Source organism: Cebus imitator, unplaced genomic scaffold, assembly GCF_001604975.1.
Source record: "Cebus imitator isolate Cc_AM_T3 unplaced genomic scaffold, Cebus_imitator-1.0 Scaffold24, whole genome shotgun sequence".
Taxonomy (NCBI): domain Eukaryota; kingdom Metazoa; phylum Chordata; class Mammalia; order Primates; family Cebidae; genus Cebus; species Cebus imitator.
In genome coordinates, this window is record NW_016107339.1 from 8131559 (window position 1) to 8153448 (window position 21890).

Here is a 21890-nt window from a genome sequence, read left to right on the forward strand (position 1 = left end):
AAAACGATAGTGACAGAAAATAAATCCATGTTTATCAGAGACCAGGGTGAAGGAAGGGTATGACTACAAAGAAGTACAGGGAAACTTTCAAGGGAGATGGAAATGTGAGTGTGTGTATATGTGTGTACTGATTCTAGTGTGGTTATACAGCTGTATGCATAAGGCAAAACAAAAAAATTATATTCCTACCCAGTTTAATTATATGCAATTATATATCTCAAAAGAGCTGATTTTAAATTTCATTAAAAACTTATAAAGTAAACTGATTCTAATGTCTAATAGTTCACAACAATAATCAGAAGAAAAATGAAAAATGATAGCATACATATAGGCAAATAATTTTTCTCCTTTGGATCTTAAAGGACCCATAATGAATGTTTACAGGTTCCCATATGTAAAGATAAACACATGCAAGAAACATTTATAGGTGGCTATTAATTTACTGTCCACAACACAGGAAGAAGCATTCAGTCATTGTTGCTTACCACATTAAGTCTAGAACATGTCTCCTTATCACTGTGCTCACATGGTCATCACTATGCTGACTAGCCATGGAACCTTCAGAAATAAACACAGCCACCCCTCAAAATTCTGACTCTTAATCCTTAATAAAATATAAACGGAGGAATTCATTCACTACAACTTGAGAACCCTCCCTCGTTACTGGGCAGAGCAGCACAGCATGGGAAGCACCAAATTGACCTGTTGTACGCCCTTATCACAGTGCCCAAGCCTCCATACTACAGTCACTCTTTTAAGTTATTAAATGGTCTTTTAAAAGTCCTCAACTGTTGTGCAAATACATGGTTAGGGATCCACATTAAACATGATCAAGTCAATATAGTATACAGGTACTGAGTTTCCTTTTGGTAAGATGAAAATGTTCTAAAATTAGATTGTGGTGATGATTGCAAAGCTATGAATATACTAAAAGCCACTGAATTGTATACTTTAAATGGGTAAATTTTATGGAATGTGAATTATATCTCAATAACACTATTTTTTTTTAAATCAACATAGTTTATCTTGTTAGTTTAGAACTTGACACTGGAACCAGAAAATTTTTTACTGCAGCAAGGAGGCACAAGAAAGATGGATATGGGTTAATGACTGGGAAAAAGTCAGGTGTCAGAGCTTCAGTGAGCACTGGGATAGGAATATGGATGGGGCAGAAAGGAGAGAGCACTGGCTCCTAGTTGGAACAGTGAGCCTCAGGAAAGAATGTTAAAAGGATGTCTGAAGGCACTCCAGGCTGGTTCTGAACCCCCATTGTCCTTAACGTAAATTTGTTTTTCTACAAATATTATAAACATTAGTGTTTTTTCTTCTGCTCTTTCCAACATCATCATCATCAGTTTTTTTTCAGTCACCTACTGAAGTATCTTAGCCAATGTACTTCTTGATCCTATGAAACTACCTTGAACTGTATAAAATTAGATGATCACAGAACATTGAGAGAAAGCAGATAACACACTGCCAACTTTCTTAATTTCATAAAAGAAAATTAATACACACAAATAACTTGCTCAAGGTTATCAGCTAAAAACAGAGTGAAGACTAGAACAGATACCTACTCCAATGCTGATTTTATGCACCACCATACATCACCTGTCTTAGAATTTTATAAAGGGTGTAATTACTTCTTAAAAACACATAATCAAGTACCTATGTATATAATTCTATTTATGAGCAATTTAGTCATTTAAGTATAAAATTCTTCACATATAAATATATAAAGAATGTGTGTGTGTGTGTGTGTGTGTGTGTGTGTGTGTGTCCTTATACTAGAAGGATTTATAATCGTTTGGATATGTGTCCTTATAATGTGTCCTTATAATAGAACGATTTATAATCCTTTAGATATATACCCAGTAACGGGATTGCTGGGTCAAATGGAATTTCTATTTCTAGGTCCTTGAGGAATCGCCACACTGTCTTCCACAATGGTTCAACTAATTTACACTCCCACCAACAGTGTAAAGGTGTTCCTATTTCTCCACATCCTCTCCAGCATCTGTTGTCTCCAGATTTTTTAATGATCGCCATTCTAACTGGCATGAAGTGGTATCTCAATGTAGTTTTGATTTGCGTTTCTCTGATGACCAGTGATGATGAGCATTTTTTCATATGTCTGTTGGCCTCATATGTGTCTTCTTTTGAAAAGTTTATGTTCATATCCATCACCCACTTTTGAATGGGCTTCACCACCTATCTTTTATAATCTGCATACAAAGTATTCTGAGAAAAGTTCAACTACATTAACAAACTAAAACAGAAAAATTAAAACTTTTCACTATCTGTCATTACTATATTCTCACTGAAGCTCTAACAGGAGCATGAAAAGACTTAACAGCTGAATGCAATAGCAAGCAGCATATCACCAAACCTGAATAATCTAATCAAAATGACACTATTATATAGAAACTTTCAAAATCCCAGTTAAAGTCCTGTACAACAGGTCCTCAAATAACACTGTTTCCTTCAACATCATTTAATAAGAAGGATGATGAGGGGGGATAAAATCAACTCCCAACTGGGGCCACTGTCTGCATGGGCTCACCCCTTCTCACAATGCATGCATTTTTTTCTGCATACTCCCCCCACAACCCAAAGCTATGCATGCTAGGTTCATTGATGAGTCTAAATAGTTCCAGTATGAGTGAGTGTCAGTGCAACCTGTGATGGGATGGTGCCCTGTCCAGGGCTGGTTCTCACCTGGTACCCTGAGCTGCAATAACTGGGTAAATATTATCTTGTGTTTATTTTCTGTCTTAAATGTATGTATAGTTCACATTTATGCCAATATTCAATGTCAGAAGTGTTTCGGTCTTTATTTAGACGTTTAGTGATGTTTTTATGACCAGAAAGATGCCACAGGAACTTAACTCTGCCAGTTATCTGACAGACATGGAATAAAGTAAACATTTTTTTCTCTTGCACCCTCACACCCCACAAATTCTCATTTCATCAGAAAGGCCAAAACAAGTGATACAACATAAATTTCAAATTCAAGAGAATATAAGGTAACTGTAACCTATTTGTTAATTCTGGCAAGTGATTACATGCTGTTTATAAATTAAAGGGCAATGGTAACCAGTAGTCATAACATTGCCTCTTAAAACAAAAATCAAAGAAGTCTCTGTATTGGTGTGTGAGTAAAAGATGAAGGAGGAGGCCTAATCTGGCCCAGGAACTTCCTGGGAAACCTCCTTCAATAGAAATCAAACCACATCAACCTTTAAAACAAAATCTGGATGGTGGGTACATATGATAGGTTACAGCAGGATCCTGTAAAAGTTCCCAACAGTTTTGGTAAGCTCTTGTAGACTAACAGATGTATGAGATTTGAAAGATCTTATTGTCTCTCCTAATATAACCATTTTTCAGATGTTTACACTGAAGACTGCAGGGTGAGAAATAAACACTGGCTCTTTTCTAACCTGACATTTAGCAGTATTTTGGAAGTTACTTGCTGGTCAATAAAAAGAAGAAATACACCACCGAAGGTACAGGATGTCAGTGAGAAATCAAGCCAAAAGCATTTATCACTTATTAAGATGTTACCCAAACCTAGTGTTTTCTCCTCCTTCACAAAACTTAGCATCAGAGATCACACACTCTTAGTGAAAAAGTTTAGAAACTTTTCCCTTTAAATTTTTTTAAATTATTTATTTGATTAGTAAAATAATCAAAAAGCTCAATTCAAAAGACACAAAAAGGTATAAAATGAAGACTACTTATGCTCAGGTCTTCCATTCAGTTTTCCTCCTGAGTGGCAACTGAGGTACTTACTATTGATAACGCAGGTCTGCAAGGCAACCAATTCTAGTACAGGAGTTAATAGCTGGTCTGAACAATATGCTCAGAAGCAAACTTTGAGGGGATTCTTAATTAATTACCAAAGGATTAATTAAACGCTGGATGCAAGCATAAAAGAAATGATTATATATTTAAATATCCATTAGTAGAAATCCCATTGTGATTTTGTACAGAGCATACCATACTGAACTAATTTAAACCTATACCCTTCAACTAGATCTTAAAAGTGAGCCATAGTCTTTAAGTATTCAAGTCCTTAAGAAGCTTAAACTTAACCCAGCTAACAGTAAAACAATCCTGGGTAGGGGCAGAGAAGAGGAAAAGGAGAAAGAAAAAAGCACTGGGGTGGGGATAAAGAGAAGATGAGAGAGATGGTGGGGATGCGGGGAGAGGGGTAGAAGGAGAGAAAGAGAAGAGGGGAGAGGGAGAGAAAATCTCTGTTGTCCAGAGTGGCACTCTCATGCTCAAAATTCTAGCTTTCAACAGAGCACTCAAACTGCTGGGAGAGAGGGGGTGGAGTAGATGACTTCTAAAACAGTTAAGAACTGTCTTAACTGTTTGGTCCAAAACTATCTTCCTACTTAAAGAAATGTTCCTCTATCTGTGATTTTACCTGAGTTTTCCTAAACCTAAAACCAAGATTGAAAAGAAAAACTTAAAAACAGTTTCCAAGCTCTTTAGATACACCCATGTATATCTAGTTGATAAGCTAATTATAAACTATATTATCATTAATGCAGGTCTCAAGGCCTTTCTATATAACCTTTTTGGTTTTTTTAGGCCAGTCTTAATTGCTATTCTAAACAACCTATTTCGTCTAATAATCCTGGTTTTGGAACATTTGAATTAGATAAGGCACAGGCTATGTGAAAGTTACCTAATTGAAACCCTTGTTTTCAGAAAGGTACTCTCAATCAGTATCTCAAACCTGCTATGCATGTGAATCACCTGGGGATCTTGTTAAAATGCAGGTTCTGATTCAGCAGGTCTGGGGTGAGGCCTGAATTTCCAGCAGCTCCCAAGTGCTATTAATGTAACTAGTCCCTGTATCAGACTTTGGGTAACAAGGCCCTGAATCATTCTTCAAGATTTCAAGTTATCCCTTCCACAGTCTCACAAAAACTGTAAATAACTGTAAATAAAAAAAAACTGTACACCACCACCCAGCTTTGTGAGTATCTACAGAAGCTGAGGTGGGCTGCTTTCTCATTTATGTTCAAATTTTCCAAAAGCTTATTTAATGAGCCTAAAATTAATTAAAAATACCCTTCTGCAGCTGTGCAAGAATTCACTTAGAGCTGATATAAGCTACTACCCTAGTGTAAAATTTAATATTTATACTATTAAATTATTGTTCAAGTTATTTATAACTACTCAATTAGCAATTCCTAAACCCTGGGCCACGAACTACATTTTTTTTTTTTTTTTTTTTTTTTTGAAATTGAAATAGGGTCTCGCTCCATCACCCAGACTGGAGTGCAGTGGCACAATCATGGCTCACTGCAACCTCAACCTCCTAGGCTCAAGTGATCCTCCCACCTCAGCCTCCCAAGAGCTGGGACTACAGGCATATACTACCACGCCCAGCTAATTTTTATATTTTTTGTAGAGATGGAGTTTTGCCAGGTTGGTTCTGAACTCCTGAGCTCAAGCAATCCTCCTGCCTCGGCCTCCAAAGTGCTAGGATTACAGGGATGTAATCCTCAGCCTCCCAAAGTGATAGGATTATAGGCATGGGCCACTATGCACCCAGCCAGTGATGAAATTTTTATTAAATGGGAAGGACAATATCAGTTTTTCATAAAGGTAAATATATGCTACACTGTTACATATGTTACATTTTGTTATAATTTATAACTCTATGGTGATGAGTTTCCTTTTAAATGTACAACTGAATAAAAGTTGGCAAGGGTACGTTCATCACTTTCTCTTCACTCTTTTTTAAAAACTGCTTAACCTGATCAAAATATCTGAGAACCAACAAATTCAAATAACTTCTCCACACCTCTGCCTTCTCTTAGAACTCGGGATGTATACTCGGAGTATGTGTGTGTATGACTGCAGGAGCACTTGGAACCACTTGTGGCCTTTTTAAATCAGTTCTCCTCATCAATTCCCAAGTTGTGACTTCATTTACTAATGAAATTGTGCCAATTCTCTTGGATGAGTCTGGACTGGAAGACAGGCAGAGGTACAATATGAAGACACACAATATAAGGCAATTCCTAAAGCCCTTGGAACTTAAGACATCCTGTGATTTCAGAAAATCCATACCTTTTCCTCTTCCCTCCAAAGCGTGAGCCAAAGCTATCAGTCAAAAAACACCCTCTTTCTCAGCTCTGTAGGCTTGGCACATGGCAGTGTTGTTATGTTCTGAGGAGCATGTAGATGAGTTTTATACACCTTGCCCACTCTGTGTTATACATAACAGAAAGAAGCTATGCTTTCTTTAGATGCATGTAAGCAAGTTGTCCTTCATTAACAATACTGAATGAAGACAAACACAATTGAAACAGCAGAGTTCAAGAAGAAAGTCAAATTTATATTTAATTTAGAAAGGACAGCCTCTTAATTAGGCAAATCTCACATTTTATAAAAAAGAAACAATTAGAATTGTTCAGTGTGAATAAAATTAGTGTGAAATTTCTCACTATCCCATATTCCATTATAACAAACACAGAGACACACAACAGCTGATCAATTTAACTTATATCTCCTGCTATTAAACATTACCTTGGTCCATTAAATTCACTTTCTTTCTCAACTCCTTCCCCACAAAAAAGACTATATATAAACTGTATACTATATGTCATACTGGGAAGATGATGACCTTTTTCTGGGGCATGATACATGAACAAGTTGTAACTACAAAAAACTGAAGTAAAAGTAACCCATAGTATACATCTTCAATGTTAAGTCTCAGAGACACACCATGCAGAGAAGTGCTGCTGAAGTCGGCTGGCTCTGTCTTCAACTGTGTTTGCTTAGCACACCATGAGAAGACTCTTCTGGTTCAATTATCTGTGATTAACTAATTAAGAACTTTAAAAAGAGAAGGACCAGAATTATTGGCTCAAGAAATCTGCCAAATATCCATATATGTGCTGATATCCCCCTGAACTGTACATTTAATTTAGTGTACACTGGTAACAACACTCAAGTAGTCAACTTATCCTCATACATAGTGAAGAACTATAAAAACATGGTAATGCTTTCAATCCTGTTTGAAAAACTGTTCTAGAAACCTGACAAAATTAAGGTTTTTGAGCTGTAATATTCTTCTCCTGGCAAGTCCCACTTTATTTACCATGCAGAATGTAGTAACTAAATAATAATTAACATGATTTTTTAAAATTCCATCATTATAAGAAAAGTGATTAATTCTAAAAACAAGTTAACTGTCTCTCAGGTAATTCAAATGACTTGCCCATGTGCTCAAAACAGAAAGGGAAGGACAGAGGCTTGTCAATCCTATTTAAGAGCTCTTTGGCCGGGCACAATGGCTCATGCCTGTAATCCCAGCACTTTGGGAGGCCAAGGCGGGCGGATCATGAGGTCAAGAAATCAAGACCATCCTGGCCAACATGGTGAAACCCCGTGTCTACTAAAAATACGAAAAAAAAAATTATCTGGGCATGGTGCTGTGTGCCTGTAGTCCAAGCTACTCGGGAGGCTGAGGCAGGAGAATTGCTTGAATCTGGGAGGCGGAGGTTGCAGTGAGCCGAGATCACGCCATTGTACCACTCCAGCCTGGCATCTGGCGACAGAGTGAGACTCTGTCTCCAAAAAAAAAAAAAAAGCTCCTTCTACCATATTAGGTGATTCTGATCTAGAAAAGTCAGGTGCCACTAAAAGTGTATTTTGGCAATCAACTGTTAGTTCTTATTGACAATGTAATAATGCACACCTATACTCATTTTATATACTGGCACTATACAGAAAATAAGATTGTAAGGAATTATCGTTAGAAACCATTCGTCAATGTCTGCCATCTTTTGGTAAAGATATTAAAAACCATCTTTGAGACTTCGATACTTTTATCAAAACATGCTTAGACAGATCTGTATAGTGACAGTAGATACATAGAATATATCTATAAAGACCCCAAAATAAAACCATCCCATGTGGAGCTCCTGGGGTTTGAAATGGCACTAAAGAAATTTATCAGAGATTCTCTGCAAATCCGCTGAGCAGACTCTCATCTATCTTACTCATACAAAAACTCAGCCACTCAGAGGCGGATTAGCTGACTGAAGATGGTCTATATCTTCTTGTTACAGGTTGAGCACCTCACTATTCACACACACAACTCTATGAATTTGTGATGTCAAGAAAATCACCACCTTTTAGAATCAGAAGAGACCATAGTGATTTTCTAGTTCAACATCTTGGGGTGTAGGTAAGCTCTAGCTAACTACTGACTGAGCCTCCCAAAAGAACTACCACTCTCTCAGTCTGGTATGCCTTTGACACATGATGATGATCTGTATTATAGCTAGACATTTAATGGAAGAGACAAAAAATTTGACTTTAAATGGTTAAAAATAAAGGTTAAGAATTATCTCTGGATTTCATACCATTCATACCACTCCCACTCTACAATAACATCATGTATTGGGCTAAAAATTCAAGTCTGAAGATTATAAACTTATATTCTGCACATTCTAATATTCAAAATTTAGAAAATATAGGATCAAAGTATAAATGAAAATATTGTTACATTTAATACCGTTCAATCTGGAGGCCCATTTATTCGCGCGCACATGCGTGTGTGTGTGTGTGTGTGTGTGTGTGTGTGTGTAGAAAGCTTTAGCATTACCAAGTGTGTTGCCTCTATCAGGACACTGCTGTCCTAAGAAGGGATGAGGAGGGGGGCAAGGAAAGGGGGAGAAGAAAAGGGGGAGGGGGAGATTAAGAAGGAGGGGAAAATGAAATAAAGAAAAATTAAAAAGAAATAAAAATCCTACAGAGGAGGAACACGGACCATATCACCAAGGCAGGCAATATAATGCTATGTGGAAACATTGTTGGAAATCAAATGCCTCCTTGGTAAGATCTACCAAATATGTACTATCAGAAATCACCTTCAAAATACATAAAAGTTTTTGACAATCACAAGATCTCAACTTGAGTATATCCAAGTTCTGTGATACAAAATGGAATCCCTTCCAATGGACTCTCTCCGCATATTTTACACCAAGCCCCATATGACCAAATTTTTTTAAATGTAGGACTCCAAAAATCCTCCTAGGGCCTACTGTAAAAGCTAGAAAGCTGACCCTGGAAAGCTTGATAATGAGACTTGACTATCCTTCAGTCTGATATTAAATATAACAACATTAATGAGAAAAGCTGAGAGAAAGAAAAGTTGAGTTGCCCCTCAAACAATATTAGAGTCATCAGGAAAAAATAAGTGAGTTTTTTCATTCATACGAAAGATGATGATGGCAGCAGGTTAGAGCGAACCCACAGTAATAAGCAGTGAATGAAAGGCTGGTTCCCTGAAGGCAGAAGGAAAAAGATACACAAATAGCAACGTTAAGATTGTGGACCAGCCAGGTGCTGTAGCTCACCCGATAATCCCAGCACTTTAGGAGGCCAAGGTGGACAGGTTACTTGTAAACAACGCAAAACCCCGTCTCTTAAAAAAAAAAAAGAAAAATCCACAAAAATTAGCTGGGCATGGTGATGCATGCCTGTAGTTCCAGCTACTCGGGAGGCTGAGATGGGAGGACTGCTTGAGCCCAGGAGGTGGAGGCTGCAGTGAGCTGAGATCACGCTGATGCACTCCAGCCTGGGTGACAAAGTGAGGCACTGTCTCAAAAAAAAAAATAATAATAATAATCTGGATGGTTTTTAATACTAAAGGTTCATTTACTCAAATTTCATTAATTGTATTTATAAATAAAATATGTACAAGATGTCTTAATTATTACAAACTAAATTAAAATACAGTGGTATAGTGGAGAGGGGGTAGATGACTATGGCAGTTTATTTGCTCATGCATCCCAGGAATAGCTTTCATTTCAGGTCTACACTTTGTGCATCCAAAGTCAGAAGCAAACTTATGAGAGCAATTTAGTTCAGCATGTAGAAGAATGGCATTCAGTGAGCTGTGCCATCACTTCACACAAAGAAAAGAAAATGTAACCATGGCTGCAGAGATCTTGTTGGGTCACTCTAAGCTGTTACCAAGAGATGTAATTGAGCTGTGGATCCTTTCAAACAGATCTCTATGTGAGGGGCTGAATACAGAGAACCAACAAATTAAGACTGCTGTCATCTTCCTAAAAGATGAGGCGTAGCATTCTTTGCCTATCATCATTGGAGGCAACATTGGTGGCTTTCTGGTTTTGATAATTATAGTCACTCTGTCCAAGTGTGGCTTTTTAACCCCCAGTGCTTTTCTTGTGTTAGGAAGGTACGTGACTTTTTTTTTTTTTTTTTTAAAGAAAATATAGACAATTAACCTTAGCATAGGGAAGGCCCAGATGAAGTCAGAGAATCTGCTTGCAGAAGAAAATTGGAATCTGCTCTCTCATCCACTGGGAGACAATATCAACCAATCCTTGAAATTCTACAGACTTGGTGTCGTACTGATTGCTTTTTCCTTTAGGATGATCTAGAGTGGCATCAAACAAATTGTAGGCTATCATGGGGCATTTGCTTTTAATTTTATTGTTTTTTTTTTTTTTTTTTTGGTGACAGAGTCTCACCCTTTTACCTGGGCTGGAGTGCAGTGGTAACTGCAACCTCCACCACCTAGGCTCAAGTGATTCTCCCACCTCAGCCTTCTGAGTAGCTGGGACTACAGATGCAACACCATGCAAGCCTAATTTTTGGATTTTTTGTAAAGAAGGGGTTTCACCATATTGCCCAGCCTGGTCTCAGACTCCTGGGTTCAGGCAATCCACCCAACTCAGCCTCTCGAAGTGCTGGGATTACAGGTGTGAGCCAATGTAACTGGCCTAGAATATCGTTCTGTAACCATGTATTTTCCCCAAAATGTATGCACTGTGCAAAAAGTAAACTTGGGAAACATTTGATGTTAAACTGTTTCCTTTAAAAAAACAAAAAATAGAGTAGGGTGAGGCACAGTGGCTCACACCTGTAATCCTAGCACTGTGGGAGGCCAAGGTGGGTGGATCACCAGGTCACGAGTTTGAAACCAGCCTCGCCAACACGGTGAAACCCCGTCTCTACTTAAAAAAAAAAAAAAAGAAACAAACAAACAAAAAATTAGCTGGGCATGGTGGCAGGCGCCTGTGATCCCAGCTACTCGGGAGGCTGAGGCAGGAGAATCACCTAAACCCAAGAGGCGGAGGTTGCAGTGAGCCAAGATCGCACCACTCCAGCCTGAGCAACAAGAGTGAAACTCCAGCTTAAAAAAAAAAATAGAGTAGTGTAACTTAGAACTAAACTGTAAGCTTCCTGAGGGTATCATCTTTGTACCCACTGTGTCTTCATAGGGGTTAGCAAGTATTTATTACTGAACTAAGCCAAGTTTATGTTTATATAGGCTTAAAACACATGAATACTTATAGTATGTTTTCTTAAGGAAAATAGTATCTCTTGAGTATTCTATAATTCAGGCTTTTTATTGAATTGGACAATATTCTCAGGCTGTCTGAATTTAAAATGTTCACATTTGATTGTATTTTCACGGGTACAAACACGTACTTCTCTAGTAATACAATAAATTATGAGTTCAATGATGCTAAATATATCATTCACCTAATATATCAATATTTAGACTAAAAGAAAAGGTATGAGAAGAACTCAGACCAACAGCCGTAACTCAATTCTTTTGCGTGCAACTACACTTTACTCCTAGGGACAAAACCGTTATCTTTATTTTTATTCCTCTGACCTTCCCTAAGAGCTTGATGCTATGGGAATGCACAAATACATGTTTGTCCATGTTTTGAAAAGATTTTCCAAGCTGAATCAACCAGGCATCTCGCTGCACCAACTACATCATACAAATTTAGTTTATTTACATATGACCAAGGCACGAATTAATGGCTGAAAAAGAACAAGTGCTAATATCAACCTTGTGATTTTATGAAGTAAAAAGTAATTCTAAATTCTACAGCTCTGAACCTCTGGCCAAAAGCCCACTAAAAGGTAAGATTGTAATACAGCTTATGTTGCTCTGCTCTGTGCAAAGATCCTAGGAACACAAAATAATAGAAAGAATACCAGGATGAAGATCATTTGTAACAGAACACAGACTGTCTTACAAGATACATTTGCATCAACTCTTCAGTTCCCATCCTAACTATGATTTCAGGGTGCCTTCCAGAAGGTCAAACACTAGTAGTAATGGACTTGTGAAGAGGAGAGCAGTGAACCAGTTCCAGAAATAACAGAATGTTGCTTCTAGGGGATTAAGAGTATTATTCAATTGGAAGTTGGGACTATCCTGCTCCAGGTCAAGAGAGAGTAACTTGTTTAAGAAGAACGAATAAAAATAAATTAGAATACTTTCCACACTAAGGGTGGTCAGAATTATTTTGAAGATTTTTTTAAATCCCCTTGGCAAAAGGACATATAATCATTGTTGCATTTCTAAATTACTCTGCATTTTTCAACCTATTCCCCCTTCAAGTGTGACTAGAGTGAATTCTGAGCTTTATTTAGGGCATGAGAGGATGGTCCAGTGCCTATAATTTTCTCCTTCATGAATATTTCTACTTCTAAAAAGAAAGAAGCATTAAGTAGAAGGTAGGCACAAGACTCAGTCAGTGATATGGTTTGGCTATGTTCCCACCCAACTGTCATCTTGGAATTGTAGCTCCTGTAATTCCTACGTGTCATGAGAGGGACCCAATGGGAGGTAACTGAATCATGGGGGCAGGTCTTTCTTGGGGTGTTCTCCCAATAGTAAGTCTCAAGAAATCTGATGGTTTTATAGAAGGGAGTTCCCTTACACAAGCTCTCTTACCTGTCACCACGTAAGATGATGTGTCTCTGCTTCTCCTTTGCCTTCTGCCATGATTTTGAGGCCTCCCCAGCCATGCCAAAATGTGAGTCTATTATTAAACCTCTTTCCTTTATGAATTACCCAGTCTCAAGGTATGTCTTTATTAGCAGCATGAGAATGAATTAATACATTCAGGATCTAAACACTTCTCGCTCTTTCATAAACTTACTTGGAGGGCATGGAAAATCCAGTTTGTTTCTCAATATCAGAATTAGAAGAATTTATAATTAATTAATGGAAGGTGCTTTGGGTCTCGCAAGTGATCAATATCATTTTGAGATCAAGATCATCTTGGAACTTCTCAGGATCATCACAGGAAGCTTTTTGGTTTGTTTGGTACCTGAATTTGCTTTTATTTTTTAAGATTTTGTTTAAATTCCATTAGAGGAATAAATAAAAGCAATTCTACCTGCTACCCAGAAGTATTTTCCTTTTTTTAAAAAGCGTATTTTTTCCTTCTAATCAATGGAATCTATAAAGCTTTATTTTTAAGAATAGTTTTACATTTATAAAAAAGTTGCAGGGATACTACAAAGAATTCCCATATACTGAGGAGCCAATTTCCCCTATCATTAATGTCTTACACTAGTAATGGCAGACTTGTTACAATTAATGAGCCAATACTGACACCCTATTAACTAAGGTTCATACTTGTTTAGATTTCCTTAGTTTTTATCTAATGTTCTTTTTCCAATCCAGGATCTCATCCAGGACACCACATGAGATTTAATTGTCCTGTCTCTTACGTTCCTCTTAGCTGTGATAGTTTCTCAGATATTCCTTCTTTTTGATAACCTTAACATTTATGAAGAGCACTGGTCAGGTATTTTGTACAATGCTCATCAATTTGGGTTATCTCATTGTTCTCATGGTTATGCTGGATTAGTAGGATTGGGGGACAATCACAGGGGCCATTCTCATCATATCATACACCAAGGGTATATAAAACCAACATGAATTATCACTGCTGATATTAATCTTGATCACCTGGCTGAGGCAGTGTTTGTCAGGTTTCTCCATTAAAGTTACTTTCCCTCCCTTTCCACACTTTGGAAGTCATAGGCACAGCCCACACTTAAGGAACAGAGAGCCAGGCTCCCTTGCTCCCGTTGCAAAGTATCTACACAAATTATTTGGAATGCTACATGGCAAATTTATCTCTTTCTCACCCTTTTAGTTATCTGTCACTAAATATATATATCAGTATGGACTCAAGGATATTTATTTTATACTTCAAGTTACAACTTGTTAGTATTTTATTTTGTTGTTCAAATAGTTCCTTCCAGCCTTGGCCATTGGGAGCTTTTCAGTTAGTTGGCTCCTGTGTCCTTCTGATACACCCCCATCATTGTGGGGTTCTTTAAAGCGCTTTTTTACTTTTTGGCACTACAATATGTTCAAAGCTCATTTTGTATACTTCCTACTCCAGTCCTAAAACTGACCATTTCTCCAAGAGCTCTAGTTCCTTCTACTGGAGAATGGTAATTAGAAACCAGGATCTAGGTGCTACGTATAATCACTGCTGCTGGATCTAGGTCCTCTCAGCAGACAGAGCAAGAAAATAATGTGTATACCAATCTGTGTATACATTCATCTCTGTAAATATTTCTATATTTAACCTTCTGTATCCACATTAAGTATCCACATTACTGATATAGCCTTCTCTAATTCATTACCACATGGACCATTCTAGCCTTCTCCCCTTACTCTTCTGTAAATACCCACCCCAACAATGAGAAATCTGGCTTCCACCATCCATTTATTTAATTCCTCAATTCCAGTATACATGTATAGCACTATCAGAACTATTAACTTATACTCCCATGAAAAACAACTTCATCAGCTAGAACACAATACTCAGGTGCAGGTCCTTTTGCCTTTGGTCTTTCAGAGCCCACTTATTTCCAAATTTACTTAATTCAGCACTTTTTCTCCCCAGCCAACCTCCTCACCAGTGCCCCACCCCCCCCGCCACATTACAGCTGTTTCATACATCTGTAATACGGTCTGTTTTAAAACATTCTGCAATTCTATCCTGGGATCTCCTAAAAGATTTTTTTTAATTCTCATACATTAAAATTCATTCTTTGTACTGTAAAAGTTCTGTATGTTTTGACAACTGTCATGTACCCACTCTGCCACAGGATCATACAGAACAATTCCGCTCCCCTAAAAATTCCCCCGTGCTTCACCTATTCAATCCTCCTCACTTCCTGAACTCATGGCAACCACTCATCTCTGCACTATCATTTTAGTTTTCCATCTTCCATGTCAGACTAATGAAATGATAAAGAATGTAGCTTTTTTTTAATCAGCTTCCACTTTGTAATTTGCATTTAAGATTCATCCATGTCATTTTGTGGTTTGATAGCCTATTTCTTTTTACTGTTGAATAATATTCTACAGTTTGTTTATGCATTTGCCTATTGAAGAACATCTTTAGTTGCTTCCATTTTCTGGAGATCGTAATACAGCTGCTATAAACATTCATATCTAGGTTTTTGCGTGAACCTAAGTTTTCAAAAGAAATTTCAATAAAGCAGTTAACACCATCTCTTCTTCCTGAACAATCTTTCAATTCTAGTACCTATACTGAAGTCACCAAAGTCTCTCCCTACCAAATTGGTGCATCTGCCCAAGAAGCTCTATTTCTCAGCACAATTTTCATTGCACATGTGCTAGCCACTCTTTTCAAAGCTCACCTATGAATTCAACTAAATCGAATAAACATTTACTATCATTACTAAGGGCCTACTATGTGTCAGGCACTGTAAATACTAGGATTCAAAGGATGAATGAAATAGTGGTCATGGCCCAAAGCACTTCCAGTTAATTCACCTGAAGCACAAGGAACAACAGAAGTGCTTCACAGTGCATACAAGCTTACCCTAACAGCTCTCTCTCCCTCCTTGCATATCCTTACATATAATATGAACTGCCTGTGTATTTTTATTTGAGTCTTGTCTCTCACACTATGTATACATCTGAGTTAAGTTCCTAGCTTTCTGTATGAATGATAAATCCATCATAATTCTTATCATCAGAGTTAACAGGCGTTCCTTAACCCTCTTCTATCATGACAGTGCTATTCTTTCCTTCAACCTCATTTTTCTTAAAGGGCCTGGAATCATACCAGCTACACTCCTGAAAATATAGGAACTAAAAGACTATACCAAAGAAGAAGACTGATATGTTAACGCACTTCTAATTTAATATTGCTTGTATCTCCCCAATTCTTACTTTTCCCAATGGAAATAAGAAAATAGTATAAATAACTCAACCCCTTTCTACCATTTGTATGCAAAATGACTGGATAATGCAAAATGACTTTACAAGGAATATTAACACATTTAATTCTGCAATTTTATTTCTCCCTACCTAATTCACATAATAAAGGTACTGCCAGGCACAAACTAGCATATGAAGTTCGAGAGTACATGTGACTCTCTTCTGGAAATTTATTCTACAAAAATAATTCAATAGAAGAAAAATATTCTATGCAGAAAATGTTCATTGCTATGTTATGTGTAATAATGAAAAATTGAAACAACCAAAACAATCCCAAAAGTAGAGGAGAAGATAAGCAAATGTGGATAAATTATTCAATGGTATAGTATGTAACAATTCAAAATAATCGGAAAACAAAATAGAAACATGGGAAATGTCTGATATTGTAGAATATAAGATTACAAATGCATTTATACACTGCAAACATATATAGGAAGAACCTGAAAGAAAATATATAGAAAATGATTTAGGTAATACAATTAACGAAAATTTTCCTTAATTTTTTTCTTTTACAATATTAGTCTAAAGAAAAGTTAATGTGTCCCTTTATTTTAGATAGAGTTTTACAGGTTCTTCCAAAACATACTCAACAGAAAAAAAAACAGAACCTACTGGGGGATAAGGGGCAGCTAATAATAACTGAACTCAGGAAATGCTGGATAAAGATCTGACTGCTTGGCTTGTAACTAGGCTCTGCTAAATTACTACTTCTGTTAATTAACTGCGAATCCCCACTTAAATTAGGGACACTTATACTTTGGTGATAATTAAAAAGAAGTGTATGATAACTAGTGTATGATAAATTTAAGTTTTATTATTCCATTCATATATGTGTTGATCAGATAAAACTGAAGAGAAATACTGTGAAGACTATCAATATAACCTTACAGCAGTATATATTTTGTGTTGATTATCTGTCTGGTGATGGAAAACTACACCATTGAAAATCTGCTCTTAAAATTCATTTTCTTCCTTTTTACCTAGCCCTTTTTTTTTTCTTTCCTTCTTTTTTGGAGTTTCGCTCTTGCAGTCCAGGGTGGAGTGCAGTGGAGGGATCTCAGCTCACTGCAACCTCCACCACCCAGAGGCAATTCTCCTGCCTCAGCCTCCCGAGTAGCTGGGATTACAGGTGGCTGCTACCATACCCGGCTAAATTGTTTTGTATTTTTAGTAGAGATGGGGTTTCACCATGTTGGCCAGGCTGGTCTCAAACTCCTGACCTCAAGTGATCCACCTATCTCAGGCTCCCAAAGTGCTGGGATTACAGGCATGAGTCACTGCACCCAGTCGAGTCTCATTGTTTTAAATTCTATTTAAAAATTTTAAATTTAGAATAATTTGATAGTATCCTTTAAAATAAAATCACCTGCTGACATTTTGATATTTCAAATATATGTATTCATTTTACTTAGTAATTGTGTTTGTTCTGCTTTTTGTGCTCATAAAAAGGCTTTTTAAAAACTAAAATTTCATTTAAGGAAGAGCTCCTGCTTTACTCATCTTTGCATTTCCCAGAGCCAAGCACAGTATATAACATATATAGGCAACAATTAATAAGTATTTATCAATTGAATTCTTATACATTTTTTATTCCCACTGCAAAATTAAATTTTTCAACAATGTGGCAAAGAAATAATTATCATCGTATATTACTAATGCAATTTTCCAAAAGGGTATACCTGTTTTAATCTAGAACCTCTCATTAATAGAAACCCAAAAACCATGTGCACAAGAAACCAAGGGACTGGGCTCTTTGGGCTTATTAATACGTTGGATTGCCGAAGAAAACTTGGGTTGAGAATTTAATGCTTGAATACACTAAGTTCTTCTAAAATGCTTGCCCCTACAATTATGAATGTGACTGACACCCAAGATTAGTTTCCCTCAGCTTAAGAAAGAGGTTAAAATTAAATTTCTACTAAGAAGATCACCTCAAAAGAAGAAAAAACATCGGGTTAACAGGAGCTGCCAAGAGTCAACAGCTGCCTTGACATGGCACATTGCATCCACAGAATTAATATTCTCACAGAGGTTCTCCAGCATTATCATGCCATCACCTCTCTGCTTTTATCCTCAACTTTTACTCTTTCATTCACTCACTGACATATTCAAAGGACTTGCTCAACTGCTATACCATTGGCCTGCAACAAAGGCAGTCAGAACCACTGGATCAGCTAAAGACAACACTCTTGAGAATGATCATTAGGGCCACCCTCTCTTTACCCCCACCCCGGATAAGAAACATCTGGGCTAATCTCTACTGCACACCAGAAATTTGGGGGGATTTGCATGACATCTGGCCACTAAAGATTAATGTTTGTTTACAAGACACAGAACAGCACCTGCAAAAATCTGGCCTTATATCCCTGGTAAATCTTCATTGTTTCAAATTACTCTAGTGAGCCACAAAATAAAACAAACTGCTTAATCCAGCCTGAGTTGTAACTAAGCAGCTATGCTTTATTGATGGAAATTGGAGAGTAAGAGTTACAAATCACGTATTTAATATTATAAAGGCATCTACATTGTATTTGATAAATATAGACACCCTGAAGAAATAAAGAAGTACCCTACACCCTGCCAAGCATACAACGTCAAAACAGTGAAAAATGTTAAGACTGCAGCTCATAATTACTCATTCTACTATGAGGGGGGTGTTGGCAGGCAATTTCTGAGAGAAAAGTAATGTCTGAGCTTGGAATAAGTAGTCTCTCTTTATCAAAGAAGTGGACACTTAAGGACTGCTTCAGACTGCTCATAAATATTCCCATTCACAGGCAGACACCAGGTGGTCTGCCTAAACTGATTGTAAGTAGAAGCCATTCTAGAAAAAATAAAAACAAGAGTGTTTTCCCACTTCCTTGGTCCACTATGGGAGGGGAAATAAACTGCTGTCCTATGTTAAGGATTTTTCTACCATTGACTCCATCATCTTCAGGATCATAACATTATAATCGTTATGTAATCATGCTGTTTTCTAACAGAAGCCAAAACACACACATACACTCCATCAACTTGTTCTTTGAACCACAGACACATAGTTCTAGTAAGCAAATGTAAATAGTTTTTTAAAAAGTTAGAAATCCAATTCTTTTACTGGTCCTATGATATATACCCTGTTTGAGTGGTAGTTCAATAACAATTCTTCTTTGTTGGTAACATTCACTCATTCAAGGATTTCAGTATCTTTACAAAAAATGGAAATATGACAAAAAGCCAAAAAAATTTAGAGTTGTATGCTAAACAAAACAAAAATACTACTGTATTGTATAATATACATTTAAGACAATCCTCATATGACAATTTTGATCTGAGTAAGGTAAAGGCAAGCTATGAAACATTTCAGAAAACTTGTTTTACTTTAAATTCCTGAGTTTTTACACCGCATGTTCTCACTCATAAGTGGGTGTTGAACAATGAGAACACATGGACATAGGGAGGGGAACATCACATACCGGTTCCTGTTGGGGGATAGGGGGGAGCTAGGGAAGGGATAGTAGTGGGTGGTGGGATTGGGGAGGGGTAACATTAGGAGAAATACCTAATGTAGATGATGGGGGGATAGATGCGGCAAACTACCATTGTATACCTATGTATACATGTATACATGTGTATACCTATGTAAAAATCCTGCAAGAGCTGTACTTGTACCCCAGAACTTAAAGTATAATAAAAAAAAAATAGAGAAAAAATACATAAATTTAAAAGATCATGTTGTCTGTAAAAACAAAAAATTTCCTGAGTTTTTAAAGGAAGTGAACAATGTGCATACACACTTTATTGGTAACAATGAACAGTTCGTGTTATCAATAATTTGGAGAAAAATAGTCTCTTTAAAAGTAAAACAGGCCAGGTACAGTGGTTCATGCCTGTAATCCCAACACTTTGGGAGAGGAAGGTGGGCAGATCACATGAGGTCAGGAGTTCAAGACCAGCCTGGCCAACACGGTAAAACCCCATCTCTACTGAAAATACAAAAATTAGCTGGACGTGGTGGCGTGCGCCTGTAATTGCAGCTACTTGAGAGGCTGAGGAACAAGGATCACTTGAACCCAGGAGCTGGAGGTTACTGTGAGTTGAGATGGGACCACTGCACTCCAGCCTGAGTGACAGAATGAGACCCAGTCTCTAAATCAGTCAATCAATCAATCATTTTTTAAAAGTGAACTGAAATCAGCAAAGGTTATATTTTTAGCTCTATGGTTTCATTATGTCACATAAAGGAGATCAAAAAAATGTGACATAGGCTACTAAATAACCTGGGGTTTTTTCCTTGATTGAAAAGACACTTCTTAACCATAAAAAATTTAACCCAAAAGTGAGAATGGACTCACCAGATTACATAGTAACTGCAGATGGAAAAATATATGTGTACAGTGAAATGATCTGGTGGTCATCATCTTAAGCACATGATCAAACATGGCAATACCAAAAGAAGCACAATCAGATGTTATGGAACTCCTGATGTGATGCAGTAACAAATACATGTCATCTAATAGTATTCTTGCCAACAAATGTTTAGGCTGAACTGAATTGTGAGGAAACCAATTAGATGAATCCAGAATGTTGGACACTGTATAAAACAGACTTTGATCAGGCTTAGGCTCTTCAAAAAAAAAAAAATTAATGTTAGGAAAAAAAAAGAAACATACCAAAAATTGTCAAAGGACCCAGAAAAAAAAAAAAAAAAAAAAAAAAAAAAAAAAAAAAAAAAAGAGACATCATCGAATACTTGAACCTTGATTGAATCTTGGATTAGTTTTAAAACTACAATAAAAAATATTTTGGGGGCAATTAAAGATATCTGAATGGGGTTGTATATTTAATGTTATGGAACTATTATTATTTTTCTTAAGTATTACTTTTCTTAGTTTTTGTGACTATATAAAATAATATTCTTATTCTTGGGGAGAATATGCTGAAGAATTTAAGGGTGGAGTGTCAATGTTTGCAACTGGCTACAAGACAGCAAAAAAAAATAGAGGGAAAAGAAAAGAGGGAAAGCATATGTGGAGAAATGTAGTAACTGATCAGTCTCGGTGAAAGATACATATGCATTCACTGTTCTAGTGTTTTAACTTTCCTGTAGGTTTGAATCTTTTTAAACAATAAAGTTGATAGAAGGGAAGAATGATTGTGGGAGCTTCACTCTTCTCATCTATTTGCACTACTAGGTTTTGCTTCTATTGCCAAGCACACCTAAATCATCGTTACTTTTCTCTCAGCAGGAAAAGATAAATTAAATGCTGATACATGATGGACACCAAAGATATAAAGTTCTTTTTTTTTTTCTAAGCATAGGAAATACTGCCTAGAAATACAAATTCATAAGAGAGCCCTTCAAGGGTGAACGAATTTAAAAGCCTAGTCTAAGAAACAACACAGTTTTCAAATCTTGTTACATAAGTTACAAGTCCCAATCAATTTTTTAAAAAGCCAGTCAGCAAGAGTAGTATTTTCAAAAAATGCTAATCACATTGCCCATTTATAAATTTAAAGGTATTATCAAACATGATTTATCACCATAGGCAAGAAAATCTTAACATTTCATATATTAATTTTCAAATGGGTTAAACGTCAAAAGAATGCTCAACAAATATAAAAGTTTAATAACCAAAACTCTTTCTGGTAGGATTTCATTAAGTAGCTTACAATATAAAAGCTAAAAGATTAGGCCGGGCGAGGTGGCTCACGCCTGTAATCCCAGCACTTTGGGAGCCGAGGCAGGTGGATCACGAGGTCAAGAGATCGAGACCATCCTGGTCAACATGGTGAAACCCCGTCTCTACTAAAAATA

General features: G+C 36.8%; 1 protein-coding gene across 2 annotated transcripts in view; it reads right to left on the minus strand.

Annotated features, from left to right (window-relative positions):
• Positions 1 to 21890, minus strand: part of ZFAND3 (zinc finger AN1-type containing 3) — a 332287-nt gene that overhangs the window by 142817 nt on the left and 167580 nt on the right. The window lies entirely within an intron of this gene.